Source organism: Conger conger, chromosome 3 (assembly GCF_963514075.1).
Source record: "Conger conger chromosome 3, fConCon1.1, whole genome shotgun sequence".
NCBI lineage: Eukaryota > Metazoa > Chordata > Actinopteri > Anguilliformes > Congridae > Conger > Conger conger.
The window spans coordinates 33,975,125-33,995,484 of record NC_083762.1 but is presented as its reverse complement, the minus strand read 5'-3'; positions in this window follow the sequence as shown (position 1 = coordinate 33,995,484).

Here is a 20,360-nt window from a genome sequence, read left to right as displayed (position 1 = left end):
ACCATTAAAAATAATGTATTCATTAAGCTGAAGTCTGACATCCTGACTGACACTGTCCGTAAAAATATATCCATAAATATATATGAATAAGTAAACAGTGCCGCCGAGTTCAACAAAGTGATAAAAAATAACAATTTGTTGCCATAGCAACCAAGCCATAAGCTAAGAGTTATGCGGCTCGTGAACAACGCTGAAAGAGAAGACAGAAGCAATTTGCATGGCAACTGTGAATGTTCGCAGTGTTAGGCTGGAGGGAGGGGGTGAGAGAACAGGATCGGTATGTTTAACAAAACGGACCGTAAAAATAACCTCATTAATCTGAAGTGCGGAGGAAAAGACTTTCTCTGCACGGCGCTGGGTACAAAGACCGACACTCGGAACAGGATGGCTTCGGTGACGCCGCTCCCAGATCAATTCGACCGTGCGCAGCGGCTGTTCGAATATGTCATGAAAATGCACAGAGAGACACGCGTAGTTATTATTGTGCCAAGACAAGGTTGGGTTTTCATCTACTTCAAGCATGCCAAACACAGAGAGTGAAGAACTATGATAATAAGACAGTTTCTTCCATTAAGCGTTTGGACAATCTGCAGGTATCTTCACTCCAACTCTTTTCAGGAACGCAAGCTAGATGTTGAAGTTTAACAATAATAATGAGGAAAATACCATTTAAAGACAGTATGTCTGTAGAATATTTTTCTTTGGAGTTTAATGAATTATTGCCAGCTGTAAAAAAGGGAAACAGTACTGGGAACCTTTTTAATTATACATTCTGCAATAATACTGTCTCGGTATTTGGTCCTTTGGCTATTTTGTGTACAACGTCATGTGTTTGATTGTGGTCCAAAAAAATGAAATAAAATGTTCAACAGGCCTACCTAAATTTTTAAAGCATTGTCCTTGTTGCTTTTAAAATGCAACCCTTATGAAGGTGCATGGTTGAAATGTGTTGTTTACGATATGAAGTAATTCTGTATTGTTCTCTTTAAAGTGTGGCTGACATGTTGACTTAAGTTACAAGTGAAACAGCCAAGATCCTTTCCAACTTTGCATATGTGTGCTTGGCCCAAATGTCCCATGTGATACATGTGAACTACAGTAATGCAGTGGAAGTCTGTGCTAATGCCTCATACACATATGGAAATCCCAAAGCCAGTTTTTGATCCATTGTATTTACAGTAGGTGGGATGAAATCCAAACCTCAGTCCATCCTTTATAATAATACATGCAGAAAACACATTTAGCAACTTGTGTTTAGCTGTTTTGGCATCTAAAATGCGGAAGCAACATTTTTGGCTTTGAATGAAAAAAAGAGCATGCATCCTGTCGCAGGAAGTTCAATCATGTTTTTGAGATCACAAGAAGATCAAAACTAACAGATGACCCATGTGGGGTTCACATGTCTCTTGGTCAAATGGTGCACATCATTGCAAAACTAACTCTGCCATAAAGTCTGATCTGAATTATGTGCGTTTTTAAATAGTTGGGGTTATGACCCTGTTATTGCAGCATTTTCAGCTCATTTTAGATTGAAGAAAATTCAGAAACATAGCCTACAGTATCTATTTATTTAGAACGCATATTTATTTTAACAGGGGACAAGGTCACCGCTTCGCAAATGTCATTTCAGAAAAATGAAAATATGTAATTATTGGTGACTGTGTAGTATACCGTATTAACCGTTTGTGTATGAGAAGAAAAACTCCACAGTTAGCACTGGCGCTAACTTATTTTAGCATTTCCCATTGCATACCAGAAACACCTTCACCTCCACAGCCCAAACTAGGTACTGCAGGGTGAGTGAGGCATCCCAGATGAATTCAGCAGTGAGTCCCTGAGCTGTGGTACAGTCCCCCTCTCTCCCCCCTGCTTTTCGGAGATCAGAAACACCACCCTGCTCTCCTCCCTGCGGCCTCCGAGCGGCCCGTTCTGTTTGCGGCCGAGAGGACATTTCCCCCCGGGTTCAACAGCGAGAAACGCGTTGGTGTGTCTCTGGGCAAGGCCAAATAATTACAGGTTTGGGAGGAAAGGCGGGTAGGGCCGGGGGTGGGAGAGGGGGGGATTAGTCTCTGCCAAAACACAGCCCATCAGTTCGATGATGTTGGAGCGTGACAGGGCTTTAGTTAAAGGAGAATGGAATTACAAGACACAGAACCCAGACCCTGAAATTCTTTCCCAGCAATATAAATAACAGATACTATAGGGGTTTCACTGCGTCTCACAGCCCAAAGTGAACATTTCCAACACTGCTCTCCACTCAACAAAGGGATTATATGAGTAATTTTGATATTTCATGATTATAGAGTTGACTGTGCATCCTGTGTGAATAACAAGTCCAAAGCTTCATTCATCCAATATCAAGTATTTGACATTATAAACGTTCTTGTTCAGAAGGTTACAGAACATAGTTTATGATTTACATCACACGTTTACAGTACATAGGTGTCTTGAAGCAATTTAGCTAAAATATCTCCTTATTTGGGGTTGATGGATACATTCAGTTCATCAAAATTTGTTGTCCGCTTTGATAGCAAGTAAATAAAGTCCTTCTTTTCTGTCTGAACATTTGAACATTTAAAAATCTGAAAGAATCTTTTAGAAAAGTATCACGTGTAGTTATTCATTATGTCTAACAAAAAGAAGAAATCATAATAAAGAACAACTTGCACATGTTGTAACTATTAAAATCTTTGAGTAATTTACTAGTATTCACTGTTCTTGTTTATAGCTTGATAATGTTTTATATAAGATCATTACATTACATGTAATCCCATGGCTCCCAGTCATGTAACCACTACGCTACAGGCTGCTTATCACATCGACAGATTCAAATATTGATTACATTTTAATATTAATTATAAATTGAATCAATTTATGGTGGTGACAGTTCATATTAACACTTTTCTGAGAAATTCTGCGATAGCTTCTTATGTTCCATTGCATTTTATTAATGTATTAATATCACAGCTTTGCTTCATACAAGAAAATGTGACACGCTTCATGAGTAGCTTTCATTCTACTGTACAAGCTGGGTCAAAAGCTACAATTACATCATTATAATTTCATGAATTAAATCAAGATCTGTCCTCAACATTGACTGATCAAACCCTAGTGTGACATTCCTTCAATTGAAAGACAATTTTTTAAATGGATTTCAGTCTCAAATGAAATTAATCGTGAGATTAACCAGCAGCAGTGAGTTGAGAAGGAAAAATAAATCATGCTTTTAGGGGTGTTAAAATGGCTGCAGCCAAAGCTTTGGCTGTTTTCCAAAGCCTGGGAGGCCTTGATGACCATAGACAGCAGCAGCCTCACCTTAAGGAATGCACAATTCAAACTGACTGGCCCAGCACCGCGATGGACCATCATCATGGTGTACAATTCAGCTTTGACCATCTTGAAATACCAGCTACCAGCTGTTTCAAAACATAGCTTGAGCTGGTCAAACCATGTTGAGTATAGAGCTGGTCTAACTGTTTCAAAACCTAGCTTTTTTTAGCAGGGCAGCATTTCTATGCTTTAGGTTTTAGGTCTTCAATGGCAGCCATTTTGGCACCGGTGGCCTGCAAGAAGAATCAGGTCCAATAATCAAACAAGTGTGGCAATAAAGACCCTCTCAAACTCGGGGAACCACTAGCAGCCCAATGAAGGGAGAAAGATTGGGGCAAGGGTGACATTTTTATAAAGATACATATATTTATATTGATAGTGGAACCATAGCCTCAGACCAGGAGCCAGACAGAATGCACAGACACTGAAAGCATAATTACTGTACCTTCAGTGATCCTGTCTCAAAAACACTGACTCATTCTATTTTTATATTAATGGTTGAACTGATTCTTGTCGCCTTCTTTTCTGAGGGCCAGGAAGGAGGTTACATTACATTACATTAATCGCATTTGGCCGACGCTCTTATCCAGAGCGATGTACAGTTGGTTAGACTAAGCAGGAGACAATCCCCCCTGGAGCAGGGTTTAGGGCCTTGCTCAAGGGCCCAACGGCTGTGCGGATCTTATTCTAGCTATACCGGGGATCGAACCACCAACCTTGTGGGTCCCAGTCATGCACCTTAACCACTACGCTACAGTCCGCCCTACAGAGATGAAAAGATAACCGAAGCTGCATTAAGAGTGCAGACCAAAACATTGCATTCTACGGTCAAGCTGTTCGCTCTCACGGTGATAACACTCCTTGTAAAAATACTCTCTGCGTTGTTTCATGTTTCTTGAATCACATTAAAGCCCTTCGGAATTAATAGCGCTCCTGAATAAAACGCTACGAGTCCAGACCCCTTGTCTCTGCGACTACATCAACGCGCCAGCTTTCCTATGGCAACCGCCTCCACCAGACGGCGTGGAAACACCATGTCAGCATCACACAGCTAAATAAATCATTTCTAAAAGGAAAAAAAAGGGGGGGAAAGGAAAACAGACTGGGGAAATAAAATGAAGCACACTGTAGCTGGTAATTGGTCCTTTAGATACAAAACAGACTCTGAGGTTCTGAATCCTCGGAATGGGGGAACAAACTATTTTTAAAAATCTGGAAAGTTCTTCTGTTCTGTCGCTGCCTGTGTTCAGCGGTTGCTGTGAGGTTAAACACGTGCCACCAAGGGTTTAACTGCAAAGCACTTCATCCTTAAATTTGTTAAGCATTACAATTTTCTGATTCATTTTTTTCATTTACTGTACGCCTTGGAGTTGGGTTGTTACGGTACAGTTGTGTGCCGCCTAATTCATTCCTACTCATGAGGCTGCTCCTACCTCAGAAGATATTTCCCCTATTGCTGGTCTATGGAGTCCAGAACATTCTCCGACTGCTTCGACCCTCCATGGTTCCCCCTGTAACAGCTTCACTCCCTGCACTAACTACCGATATTGGCTCTCATGATATTTAAAACCTTGGTGCGTAGTCTAATGACCTGAAGCATACCCATGAGCACACAATGAGTGATAGTAATAAGTGTGTGTTAGTGTGTGCGTATGGGTGTGCATGTTTGTGCATCAGGCCATTAAATGAAGTCAATATTGCCGTAAGTATTTTTGTATTTTATTTTGAGTGCCTGGGTTGGAGAAACCTGCTAATGTTGTCTTCCCATTTCTGATGGATTGCTTGTTACAATCAGCATCTGAAGTACTTTTTAATTAGAAATTTTGATCATATACAGTATTTACCAGATGCTGCTACCAAATGAACCAACTCTGCTGAATGAGATGAGGTAACTGGAATAATGCTGTGATGATGCTGTGTTGTTGGACCCAGTGGTATGCTGCAGCCTGCCTGACCACCGGTCAGCCCAGGTCAACTAATGTCACCCCACGTTTCATTGCCCTCTATTGGATGCCTATTGCTTCAAGGCGCTAGCGTTGGCATTCCAGGCTGCAAAGGGGACTTCCCCCACTGTACCTCCAGACTTTATTGCTCACTACACCCCAGCAAGACTCTTGTCTGCCAGCTCTGGTTGCCTTGTGGTTCCCTCATTACGGGCACCAGGTGGTCGAGCTGCACGTTCATGCCTGTTTTCCGTTCTGGTTCCTCAGTGGTGGAATGACTTGCCTGCCACTTTCAGAAGAGCAGAATCCCTCCTCATATTTCGACGCAGATTGAAAACACACATTTTCAGACTGAACCTTAGTCCTCCCTTGCTCCAAATTGCTCTTATGATTTTGGTTATAACTGCTCTACAAGCGTGTTTTGCTATTTATGGATTTGATGCTTTTCAATTGTTGAGGAACTTAGTTGTTTTGGATTAAAACCATCTGCTACTGCTGTGACTACAATGTAAATGTAGAAAAGTGCAGGGTTCGCTGGAAGCATGCCATTTTGGCTTTTGAGATGTCTTTTTGAAAACTTTTTTGCCGATTCAACAGATAGGACTACGGTATTCCATCCAGACTGGCTCATCAATGGAGACTGCATTACAGTACATTACATTGCATTTATTTAGCTGACGCTTTTCATCCAAAGGGACTTACAGTCGATTAGACTAAGCAGGGGCCATTCCCCCTGGAGCAATGTGGGGTTAATGATCTTGCACTGATCTTATTGTGGCTACACCGGGGTTTGAAGCCGCTGAAGATTAAAGAGTTAAACCAATGGGTCCCGGAGGCCAGAGAGATCCGGTCTCAGTACAGATCAGCCAGCTGGTCTCCGCCCCTTTCAGACCGCTGCCTGGGAGAAAAGCCAGTGGGAATATATTCATATTAATATTCATGTTCATCCATTTCCTGGATGGATTGTATCCATTTAATCTCTTTCACTTTTTTGTGACGTCATAATGTCTCTCTATCTATCTACGTCTATCACACACGCAAGCACGTACAGCACACACAGAAAATTGTTGTAGTATCATTTTGCTTCAGTATAACTTGCAGTTAAATGAGCAGCCAAGTATTTTTGAGTTGTCAATGGAATACATAGCATTGTATAACGGTATTGGAAGCAACCTGGTTTCATCTAAAGTGATTATAATGAACAACTGCCTTTTGAAATAAATCTGAGCAGATGTTGAGGAGCCGTAATGGCAGCTGGTTCCTGGTTTGCAATCTCGTGTATGTCTCCCTCAGGACTTTATGGGAAAAAATGGCGCTCAGATTAGCCTGGATTCAAAATGAGGAATCCCAAAGCCCTCATGAAATTTACAGTAAGTGCGTTAAATCTGAAACATTAGACAACCTTTTTAAATGTTAAAGCTGAAATGTGCAGGTAAATTATTATCTCCATCTCACATTACTGACTCCACTATATTATCTTTTATTACACACCACAAATCAGTCCATTCAGTAAGAGTAATATTTTCTGAGATTAAGACTTACATCTGCTTGATATGCGGAGGGAGAAACAGGAACAAGGTGTCATAGGCTATTGGGAGCACCGCATTTATAAATTCCCAGACATTACAGTATCAGATCAACTATAACATTACAGAGGTAGTACACTGCCTACAGTATAGCATGCATCTAATGTAACTGCATGCAATATGTTCGAGCATAAACAGACCTACATACATATACCCATTTACAGTAGCCAATTTTCATATCTGATAATTGATATATTTTAATTGTGTACATACAGTACATGCTGGTTTATACCTGCACACATTGCATATACTGTATACAGTACATTGACGCACTGACAGCAGGCAGACTGTATTAAAAAAATCACAGTAATTATTCGCTTGGCAGACATACTATAGTATACTGTGCATTCAATGCGTTATCTATTGTGACAAGAACTTTTATGGATGCCCTTATAGAACTCTCTCAGTGCAGTCCTGGGTATTTCCTCTGGGTTTTGTGTGAATTATCTACAGACAGGAGATAAACAGCACTAAGGATCAAGGCATTGCTCCGCGTGTGATCGGGCATGTTATTGGATCAATGTGGTAATGAATGTGGCCTATATTTCTAAATTGTTAGCTTGTCAATAACACAATGGGTATGCATTCACATAGCTCCAGGGATCTGATTTATAAATGAGTGGGTGTTTAAAGAGGGCATTACTCTAGTGAGTGATGTTTCCACTTTGGCATCAAGCACACACATGCACAAATACAGACGCACACACACGCACACGCACACACACATCTGCTTGGCTTTTCCAACGCAATCAGCAGAACACAACAAAAGCGGTGAGATAAGGCATGAAGAATATAATTTGATTCTGTACTTTTATAATAAATATAGATGCATTGAAATATTTCAAAGGTCTTTCAGCTTCTTTCAGCTGTATCTACAAGTACGTGTAAGTCAATGAAACATTTTAAATGAATGGGAGAGGGCTGTAGCACAATAATGCTGGACTGAGATGTGTCATGGATGTAGCACTCTAAATAACTTTTTTTCGAGTTCAATTCCCACCTTGGACTCGAAATCTATAACTTGCTAACATTGCTTGTAGCTCCTCTCACGACAGACAGACACAGGTCGGTTCTTTGAAACGGGTGTTTATTTCTTGGACTCAGTCAGATGGATTCTGGTCACGCCGTGAGAACTATGTTTTAAACAAACAAGATAGTACATCACACTACAATACATCGACTGGTTGAACAAATGAAACACAGAAAAATGGCGCCTTGCGCGAATATTAAACAAAGGGCATTCATTCAAAAATAAAATACCTGGCCGCTTGTCCTGAAAGGAGGTTCTTAAACTTCAAATAAGTCCCTTCGACCGTCTTCGTTGACTTCAAACAAAATGTATCAGTGTGCAAAAAAATATTACAAATATAGTTGAGCCTCGTGAACGTCGTCACTTCAGCTGACAGACAGTCCGTCAATCAAAACTTGCCGTAAAAACACTCAACACGGACAGAAAACATTAGTTCCGGCTCAGAATGAAAACTCGAGTACAACAACAGACCAATACACAACTACAACCATAACATATATTAAATATCTACTTCTTGCACATCAAAGCATTAGTGCAACAGCACTTACATTGCTAGCATTGTGGGCTGCAGCATTGCTAATGTTCACTGTAGAACGTGACATTTGCAAGTGTGCCCCATAGACTTCTGTTCTCCTAGCAGAAGTAGAATTAACTGTGAACTTTAACATTATTAATGCAGTGATAATTGCAAGTCAAAACCAGAGGTAACCGAGACAATGAGTGTTTGAGAAGGTGCTAATGCAAAGGGAATAAGTTAATTTTGTTTAATTCACTTTGTGTGAGTGTGTGTGTGACCTCGAGAGAGAAAGAAAGAGAGAGAGAGACAGAGAGAGTATGTGTGTACATGTACAGTGCCCATAAGTGAACTTTTTTTACCCCTAGGTGCATGGCCAAAAAAACTAAATTCTGTCTGAATGACACCCTTTTCCAATCAAAGTTTAGCACCTGTGTGTTATGTTATTAATAATCCCCAACAAGGTCATTAATTTAGCCAGAATTACATTACATTACACACCTTTATAACAGACGACATCAGATCTGTTAGCTTGTGTAGTAGTAGTGTTTCCCATTATATTGTATTATCAACAACAAATAATTGACTATCGACTAAAGAAATGTCATCAGTGCCGATCGATACTTTCCCAAGCGTAATACACGGGAATAATTAAAAGCGCTACTCTTCGGAACAGAGAGAACAGATCGTGAGTTTCCTGGGAAACATGTTGCCGTGCCGGTCTTTTTTCCTGAGAGGGGTGCGGCTGTTTGCAGCTGAGCGCGTGCAGACGGTGTTGTCGCAGCCTGGCAACTCGCAGCTGCTGCCGAGGAGCACTCGACGTCTCCGCGTCTCCCACGACGACGGTGACACCACAGCTGAGGATCCACAGGACGGGGCCCACAGGACAGAAAGACGGAACAGGCCGGTCCCGTTCTCCGTGCGACTTGTGCAAAAGGCTGGTCTGTCAGATCTCGGTAGCTGCAGCATGACAATGAGTGTTGTCTCAGTTTTAGCCAGGCAACCTTTTCTATTCCAATATCGCAGAGGCTAGCTTGGTGTTATCTGCCTATAAGAAAGTGATTCAGAGTAGGATGAAAGATCGATGAAGTGAGAATGTCCAGTGTGACTATTGTCCTCTCAGGCATATGTTATGCATCTGCTTCAGTTAAAAGGAAAAAAGAAATTCACATAAATAGACTCTGTATGATTCCTGAAGATTTCCTGCTTTATACTGGCAACTTTAATGACTGCTATCTAATTAGACAATGACTAATGGAATTAGTATGGATAAAATGTAGCAATATCCAAATATTTAATGACCCTTTTTGTTTTATTTTCTCAGAGGTGGGATTTGTACATGAATATGTTACTTTCCATCTGCTAGTTCCATTTAGCAAACTCAAGACTGATGTATGCACAGGGAATGAGTGTTGCTAGCTAAAATAAAGCAGAACATGTTGTCCATCTGTGGAGATTCGGTGGGGAGTGGCTGCAGGAGGGATTGAAGAGCTGAGCTAGATAAAGTTCTGTTAAAGTAGAGCGTTCGCTCCCATTGGTTCAGGATGAAAGAGAGTAGCGCTCACCTGGGGGGAGGGGGCATAAAACCCGACGGATTTGTCAGATGCCAAACTGAAGCCGTGTTAACCACGCTAAGCACCTCTCGCTCGCTCTTATCACATTACCGACATGATAGATGTTCCCCCATCTCTGGAGGTAAAGGGCTAATCTGTTTTAAGTGCCGAAGAACACTTGGAGTGACCTTGGAGAATTGCTGATCTCTCTCTCTTTTTCTCTCTCCTTTACTCCCTCTTTCTCATCACTCTCTTGTTTTCTTTTACATTCTCTTCTCTCTCACACTTATATTATGCTTTCTTTCTCATTTTTCCCCCTCTCTCCCTTCCTCTCACCTTCTCCTTCCATATTTCCTTGGACTTTTTTTCTCTTTCTCTCCCTTTTCTCTCTCTCTTCCTCTTTTTTCCCCTTGTCTCTTACCTCTCACTTCCATCTGTTTTGGCTGAGAAGAGACGAAGGAGAAAGGCATGCCTGTTTGTTAAAATGATGACAGACACTGATTATAAGGAGCCTTTAATTATTAGACTCCTTAATATTAACAGGCAGGGTATATTATAAGGAAAGACAGGCCTGTACAAGCTCCAGTCAAATACATGCAGTGCAGAAAATGCCTTTCGATAGTAATGTATTCATAAGCAAGTCCCTTCCCATCCAATCAATGAGAGTTCATCAGTGAGAGCTTTTTCCATTAATAATCAATTAATGCTGGGATGGCCATTTGTTCGCTGTGAGATGTCCAGTGTTAATTCAACTCGATCAGAGTTCATAGTTTGGCCATAGTACACATCTAAACTCTGAACTCATTTTGACTCATATGAACTCTGTTAGAGTTGATTCAACACTGGACATTTTATTGTGTTAAGAGTGAAGAGATACAGTATAAAAGGGCAGCGTAAAATGTGATCACCCAAAAGGTTGTTTTAAAAGGCTTTCTTTTCCTCACGCAATTTGATGGATAGCGATATACCCAGGAAGGTATTTATGGTCCGTTAATGTTGCTTAGCAACCAATGAGCAGTGGACATAATAACTCTGCACTGGGCTCACTGGTTCATATCATGGGGCTTTCATCTCTAAGGCAAGACTTAAAATAATTTTAATTAATTGAGTTTTCACAGAAGCATCACACCTTAATTTCTCCCAATCAGTGCATAATATCTCTGGTCTCTCTTACCAGACCAGAATTTTATCCACCCCCACTCCTGCTCATTGCAACTGTACAGAGCACCAGGAATACAAGCTAGATGGAATTCTGTGCACACTGTGTTTGCCAACCTCTCTCTCCACCATCCAACAGTTGCCTAGCCTTACAAAGGAACCCTATCATTCAGTTGTCAACAAACTGACAGGCTATATTTTCAGTCTGGGAGTGCTTTTTATTCTCTCATGTACACTTGGTGATCACTTTATTAGGTATACCTGTACACCAGTTTGTTTATTCAAATATTTAATCAGCCAATCACGTGGCAGTAACTAAATGCATAAAAGCATGCAGACATAGTCAAGAGGCTCAGCTATTTTTCAGACCAAATGTCAGAATGGGGAAGAAATGTGATCTAAGTGACTTTGACCATGGAATGATTGTTGGTGCCAGATTGAATGGTTTCAAAAACTGCCGATCTCCTGGGATTTCCACGCACATCAGTGTCTAAAGTTAGAGGAGAAGATCCAGTCTGGTCAAAGCTGACAGGAAAGTGACAGTAACACAAATAACCACACATTACAACAGTGGTATGCAGAAGAGCATCTCTGAACACACAACGTGTCAAACCTCTAATGGATAGGCTACAGCAGCAGATTAAGTCTAATAAATACCTAATAAAGTGCTCGTGAGAGTATATGCTTTTGAATGGTTAACATTGAACATTCTACTGGGCATATTGTTTATAAACTGCAGGTAAAATATTTATTTGCAATAGTTTTCTGGAACTGTTTTCCATATCCATTTCCTGTACCAGGTTTTGATTAAAGCTGAAATGAAACTGGTTTCTGTTGTGTGAAATGTTAAAAAGGGCTGGGCACTTTCACACACGCGCACACATACACACGGGCCCTCTACACAATGCCTCTATCGCACTGGCCTGTGTTCAGATTGCACTCTCACAGACAACAAAAGATACCATATTACACAACAAGGTAATTTACTTTAGAGCTCAATTATTTTTTATACGTATTTACTCATTAAGGCCTATCTATTATTATAGTTTTAACTATTACTTCTATCAGCGCTTGGGACCCAGTCCCAGAGTGTTAGTATTACTACTAATCACTCTCTAACACTCTCAGCACTTGGGGTCCCTAGAGTGTTAGTGAGAGCATACCAGCTCTCGTGTTTGAATCCCTCCCAAAGTGATGGACCCGTTTTTTTTAGGATCGTGTATTGGTTACCCCACACATAAACGTCTCAGAACTGGACCGGATACCGTCGTCCTTCCCCGTAGGTGATTGCTTAAAATCCCTTCATGGGGTGGGTTTTTTGGTTCAAGGGACTCTAACCCCTGGCAGTGTACACTGTCTGTCCATGTCACAGACTCCGAGTTCGTTCTGTATCAGGAAAAAGTTTGCGATCCCATCCTCGCCAGTTGTCATTTTTGTATTTGCATTTGCTGTATTTTAAAATCTTATTCCATAGATTAAATATGTAATTGCTCATATCCACTCATATCCATGCATCAGAGGTAAGTCACACATGCACGCATACACATGCACACACACTCACATGCACGAATGCACACACACTTGCTTACACAAAACATGGACAGTATTTCTGCCTCATTAAAGAAAGACTCCTTCATGGCTGTGCTGTATAGAAATGACGGATATAATATCAGCACGTCTGCTCTGTGGCTCTACAAGTTGGCGAACAATTAAAATGGCATTTCTTCAAATCAAAACAAAACTCATTTGTTTAGCGCATTTCACAAACAATTGCCACAGCACGCGTCACAGAAAACTCTGGCCTTCAAAGTTGTGCCTTCATTATCACAACAATGAGTTGTGGCAGCATTGTGAGAATGTTGCACTGCGAGCAGCTTTGTTTTGGATTTGGATTTTGTTTTTGGGACAAGCCTTTGAGCATTTGCTTTATGAAATGGCTCTCAAAAGTTAGCGTGGGTCACCTCGCGTTACAGGCAAAAAATGATGTACGGGACCGCTTGTTTCATCTGGTCTCGGTCTGAGATGTGAGCCGAACATCCCTGCCGTTTATTAATAACACCACGGGCGTCTAAAACCAGCCCGCCTTGGGCAAGGTGTGGCTGTCAGCATTAATAACGTCTCGCAATACGAAGAGCCGCTCAATTCAAAAGTAGCTACTCTGCAAGTGTCGGATTTGAATAATGGTTTGTGCAACACATCATTTCGCTGCCTGTGAAAGAAGGTGAGGTGTGAGAAAGCAGCACTGGCTGCTGATTGGGGCAGAAGCTGAAGACTGGGGGCCCGCAGTTCAGCTATTGGCCTGGCGCAGACTCGTGAAAGCACACATCTGAAGTTGATTATCTTCGTCGACGTTTTTTTCTTCTTTATTTAAAAGCCAGTTTTGCGAACTTCTAATGCGCAATTTCCCCTTTATTTAAAGAAACAGATGGAATAGGATGACATTTCGGCAAATGGAACGACGGCCTCATCAGTCGTAATTGACGGTTGGTTTGTTCCCTTGTTTTTACTCTTTTTTAAACACTCTTCGGTAAGGACCCACTTGGGGCTTCCTGGGTCAATAGTGAGGGCGCATTTTACCCGCATGCTTGAATCAAGAGAAACCGCAAAATGAGAAAAAGAGGACGACACTTACAGCTGTGTGTGTGTGTGTGTTACATAAACACCGCTGATACCCCTTCATTAAAGATAATAAAGGGACTTAAAAGCAAGAGGAGAGCACGTCGCACGTTAAAATGAGGCTGCGCTCTTCAGCGTTTCTCCCACGCAGCTTTGTGTGTGTGCATCCCAGGAGTTCCCTGGCTCTGCGAACACTGAGAGGGCCGGTTCTCATTTCTTTCCCGATATCGGAATAAAAATTATATTGATTCATGCGGGGCGCATTTATGGCACAAAGTTGCCATGGCAGGAGTGGTCTACCCTGCTGTAAAATCCAGCTGTGTCATGAGCTGGTCTAGCTGGGTATGAGCTGGTCAACCAGCATGGCCAAGTTGGTCATAAGCTGGTCTAGCTGGGTATGAGCTAGAGTAGGCAGCTTGTCTGAGCTTGTCTGAGGTGGGGGGGGGGGGGGCGTCCAAAATGGTCTGGGGTCTGGGGGTCTTACCCACTCCCTCATATTAACGCAATGGAATCACTCAAACTTATTCCGTCAAGCATCCAATGATAGGTGTGCGGTTATCAGTCATAATTCATGCGTATATCCATTTTGTTTTCCATCAACGATATCTCAAGGTTACGTAATCTCATACTCGTATTTTGTTTATTCAATGAAATCTACAGTAGCCAGAGCTGTTACCACAAATGCTCAGTTTACAGATTCTATAAACCACAAGGATAATATTGCAGGTGATTATCTAAACCCCAGGCATACTAGCACGGTCCAATTAAAATAATGAGCATTGCAGTCATAGTCTTCTCAAGGAATTAAGAGTATTGTACCCTTTCAAACTATTTGTGCAACGACTTCTGAGAAGTGCATGAGAAATGAATAGATAGATGGATAGAGACAGAGAGAGGGAGAGATGGGGGGAGGGTAAGTGGGACCATTTTTAGTCAAAATACATCGTCTTTGCATTACAGAACATCCCTGACAGAAAACACAGGAGAACCCCCTGGGGAAAAAAACAACTATAACCAGCTACCAGCTGTTTCAAGATACTTGAGCTGGTCAAACCATGTTGAATATGGAGCTGATCTGAACTGGTCAACCAGCAACCAGCAGTTTCAAAACCTAGCTTTTTTTCAGCAGTTTGGGCCTTATTGACAACGCACACACAGTACAGTAAAAGTACAGCCATTAGTTGAGGTCAAACTCACACACTGTATGAACACAAGTCAGACCCACTGCCGGTTAGTAAACAAATAGGTGGAGAAAATAAGCCAGCAACGCTAATGCTAATGAGCACTAGCCTATGTTTGTGACTGGGGGCATAGTTGAGAAAGAGAGACAGAGGGAAAGAGAGGGAGGATGGGTACAGAGTGAGAAACAGACAGATACCAGTTTGCAGGAGTGGATTGCGGGGGTATAACAGCATGTGAATACCCTCAGAACATTCCTCAGTCATGGGAAAGAACTGGATTATTGTCCAGGGTTAACCAGACTGTCAAAAAGAATCAGTTCTGAGGCAGCAGACGTAACAGAATTGATTAAAGCGGTGTGTCCGGCCCTGATATTAAAAGCTACAGGTGGGATGGACACATCTTTTAACACAGGAGATGAGACCGGTTGGATCTCACAGGCGACAGTAACAGGGCATTTTTCAGCGAGAATACGGGTGGGCAGAGCAAAACCAATTTTCTCTATCCTATCTGAGAACAAACATCAACCTACTTTCTTTAGCAGCCATTCACCACACGCCATTCACGCAATCCTTTCATTAACACATGGCATAACCTCAGTCATATTTTCCCTTTACAGCTCCGTGTCCAGTCGATTCATCGACATTGTCAATTAGACAATCCATCTTTTCACAGTGGATTTGATGTATTTTCTTCAGTTTACAGCCCCCTGTTGAGGTAATATAACTGGGCTTTTCCCCTTCTATACACAACAAGACTCTCGCTCCGTTTGGTCGTCTTTTACATGAAGTGAAATTTTCAACGGCCTTCAATGAGTACCCTTTGTTAGGAATTCATAAACAACTGCGGTGTCACTGCGATCACGCATTCCATGAAAAGCGTTTGATTGTATCACGTTCTATAATCGAACACAAAAACATGATACTTGCGTGTGTCTACTCTAAAGTTGTAACACGCTTGCTTACAAATATTCCTGTGTTGTAAATACTGGGTCAATAGAGGTAAGGTCAATAGAGCACAGAAAAGTAATTGAATTTGAAAATAAATAACGTACCTTGACCCAGGTCTGGAATTTCCACGTATAATACCAGACGTGCATTTCACATATAATACCAAACGTTACCCAAGTTCACCAACATACAGTATTCAAATTTTCCCCTCAAACTTTAGCTAACGTCAGGTAACAGTCTGAAACAGAACAAAAATGGCTGCTAATGGGGAAAAAGCAGAGAGAACAAAAGTTGACAATTATATGTCTGCTATAATACAGTTGAATCAATGTAATATTCTTCTTATCTTTAAAAATAAATCACAGGTAAGCAACCAATAAGCTAGCCGGCACTGTTATATCTAAGTCGCTTCCAGTTGTATTAAAAGGGCGTTGGTGGCGAACTCAATGGAATGCTCCTTTAAACTCTTTTGATATAACCGTTTGCCACAAAAATAGTTTGCCGCGAACGTTGCCGGGAACAAACCTCTGCTGGTGCGACCGTGAGGACGAAGACATGGCAAGTCAGGGAGAGACTAACACTGCTGCCAAATTCATTGGTTGGAGGCCTGGGTCCGCTGTCACCCGAAGATTTATTTTACACCCCCGCTGCATTTTCTAGCTTCCTATAAGATCTCCCAAAAGCCGTGACAGAACATGTACCTCTCCCCCCCCCCCAGGGCACCCGAAAAATTGCTGCGCCCCTCATCTTGGACAGGTGTTACCACTTCAACTTTTCACACTGTATTTGCTGAGGTTGCACAATGCACAGCTATAGGAAAGCTCAATGCAAGAGGCCAAAAGGGCATGCCTCAAAACTTTATTTCTGTGAGAAAATATCTCCTGTCTCACTCTGCGGCATCATGTCCTTAGTTTTCCTCAAACACCTAATAGTCAATGCACGAAAGGTGTAAGATCACAAACAAATCCGGGTCAAAGACATTATTGTTTTGGATTCAAATACTTGTTTGTGCTTGATTGATCTTGCTTGTGCAATTGAGCCAATGAAGGGGATTAGATGGCAATGTTTTCAGAGTATTTCGTAGGTTCCAATGCAACAGACAAGCTCAGGAAAGTGCATAAAAGTAATCCAAAATAATTATAGATGATTTGATCCAGATCTAATGAATGGTGTGTGTGCCCTGTGATGGACTGGCGACCTGTCCAGGGTGTATTCCTGCCTTTCGCCCAATGTATGCTGGGATAGGCTCCAGCCCCCCCGCGACCCTGTTCAGGATAAGTGGGTTCAGATAATGGATGGATGGATGGATGATCCAGATCTGATCACAAATATTAGATATGCAGTATGTTACATATTCATTAGAATGTTTAACAATCACAAGTGGTAAAAGAAGGCAACAGAACATTCTAAAACACTGACTTAATTATTTTTACACTCTTCAAAGGGCTTAGGGAATTCATAGTCTATAATACAATAAACGGATGTATACAAGAGCAAGGTGACCAACCTGAGGAAATGATAAACAGGTGGAAAGGGAGTTAGTAATGAATTCTTAAAATGACAATGAAATTTAAAAAGAGGGTACGCACATGGTGGGGCACTTCACTGGTCGAGGATGGTCTCTTTTAACAACCTTTTATGGAACCTCATGATCCATCTGTGATGCAAATGTCTCTGCTTTACATAATTTCCATTTAAAAGCATATCAGGTTATGAACCAACCTTATGACACAATGACAGTACATAGAGCTAAATGAGAACTGCGTGTTAAGAAACCGAAACCACAAATAAACATTTTGCAACCTCTCAAGATACCTTTAGTGAACAATACACACTGTACAACAAACATGCAGAAGCCAGGTGGCCATATTGAGAGAAAAAGAAAGAGTAAATAGATGGAGGGTCAGTAATGGATTCTCAAGGAGGTGAAAATGAAATGAAGTAAATAAAAGGAAGCTGATGGATGTCTCGCGCTGGTGGTGTAGCCTACTGAGGCAATATGGGAAGAATAATCTGATGGGGATGAGTCATTTCTTTCTCATTGGACAGGTGTCCCAAGGGGAAGGGAGAGAGAGAGAGAGAGAGAGAGAGAGGTAGAGTGAGAGAGAGAGATAGAGAGAGAGAGTGGGAGAGAGGGAGAGAGAGAGAGAGAGAGTGGTAAGTCGATGTCCCTTGCCGAGGCCCTGCTCCCATTAGGCCTGCATCTCGGGGAAGATTAATCGAACCCTCGGCCGCATGTGCAAGCATTAGTCAGTGGGTTCTTTCGCTGATATCAAAGAGGCTCCAGACATTTTTTTCTTCTATGCCCTCCCCTACGTACTCTGAGGTCGTTCGCAGCATGAAATTCGAGGGGGGGGGGGGGGTTGAGAGATTCAGGCTCCGAATACAGAAATACATAAGGGACGAGATAAAGGGAAAAGAAAGGAGGTGCAAGGCTCAGATAAGAGGTGTCTTCATCCCAGATTAGGATCTGTCAGAGTGATCAAGGGATGGGAGTACAAAAAGAAACAAAATGTCCTTCTTCATGCATCCACACTGGCATTCTCAGGTACATCCTTATTTCTTTTATTTTTGCCTGATGATATTTTGCCACTGTTTGCCCATGTCCACAAAAACCAATGCGCATATTGCGGAAATATGGATTCGGCATTGCACAACATTACACATACATATAATAAAATATTTGGTGGTGGATGTTTACGAGGACAAATTGACAGCTCAGCCCTCACCCCTAGACGATCTGAGAGCACCGTTTGTTGAAGTACTGAATGTGTTGAAATGACAGCGGGGATGACTGCACTGCGGGGTTTGTGTGCGGTAATCGTGGGGAGCTTGTCAGGATTACTGAATTCCACTGAGTCACCATGACTCCATGTAGCTCATAAACCGATAATCACTCACAGAAATCCCTGGGTGGTTAACCTCCCTTGGTCCTTCCAGCACTAGTGGCTGGCAGTTGCCAAGTATTAGATAGACATTGATATTTCAGTGTAGGGGACATGGGATGGGGGAGATGAAACTCACACGACAAAACAACTTGAACAAAAACATTGTACATACACATCCTAAGTAATTCCCCAGTGCTGAAACAACTTGAACAAAACACATTGTACATACACATCCTAAGTAATTCCCCAGTGCTGAAACAACTTGTACAAAACACATTGTACATACACATCCTAAGTAATTCCCCAGTGCTGAAACAACTTGTACAAAACACATTGTACATACACATCCTAAGTAATTCCCCAGTGTTGAAACACCTGAAGACCTTTCGTTCCATACTCTCATGGGCACTCAAGTCTGCTTTTGAATATTACCACTACCTGGTCAAAGGTAGCGAGGGTTGATTTTGTGGTATAGCTCATTGTGGTATAGTTGTACAACTACTGTGGCTTTAAAAGATATATCAAAAATTATCTAGAATCATTTTACAAATCATTATTTGGAGAGTTACATTGGGCTCCAGAATTACCTTAATAAAAATGGTGAATGTTAATAGCTGTATTATTTTTTTAGTTTAAAGCACTCTTTGTGCCAATAATTCCGGAGCCCACTGTATGTGTGTTGCTCACACTTGGAGTCAGAATCTGGCAGAGAGCAGGCCCTGGGTAAGTCAGTCCGCCACATATTAATTCAACAAATCCCTTCAAGTAATAAAAAGATGTATTTACACTCACCATTGACAGGATGATTTCTTACAAGAGGAAATAAAAAAATAAATTCCTGCGACTAGGTCTGATACAGGGCCATGTTTGATTGACTGATTACAATACTTTCATTGAGATTGTAGCCACCTTTCATTAAGTCATCACCTCTGCGTGATGTCAGCAGAAGCGGCTTTGTGATTGCAGTTCTCTGGGTTCAGATAATACACAGGGCTGATTACGCTATTGGTAGTAATGAAGTGATTCGCACGGCAGCTCTTTGTGACCAGGCGCTATCACAGAGACAATGCCTCTGAATTCATTTCCGTCATGTACTGCAGATAAATAAACGCTGAATTTAAAATAATAATAATTTGGGCCCGAACGGTCTTTTTAAAAGCACACTCTCTGCCTCATCATTGTAATTTGGCAAAGCAATGCAGACGAACGTACATAATTTCCCAGGGGTAAACAGACTTAAAAAACAAAGATGAAATAAAATGTTCTTTTCTTTATTATTTATTTTCTTCAACAGCGAAGTTTTTATTACATTTCCACATGGAAATGTAATGCGGTAATGCAATAAAGAAGTAAATCTTTAAAATATATTTACAACGCATGCTAACTATAATATCTACAACCTAGGAACCTGATTTGGACAAGGATGCAGAAGTTTAGGCCATTTTATTCAGGGACTCACATTTAAAAAGGCCAAAAATGAGAATTGCTACATTACAAAACCCTACATAGACTTTAATAACATTTGTGCAACTTACTGCAAAATTTTAATGGCTTTAAAAAGGGAATAAAGTTTCCTAATTGAGTGAAATGTAATTATCTGCCATTGAAGTCCT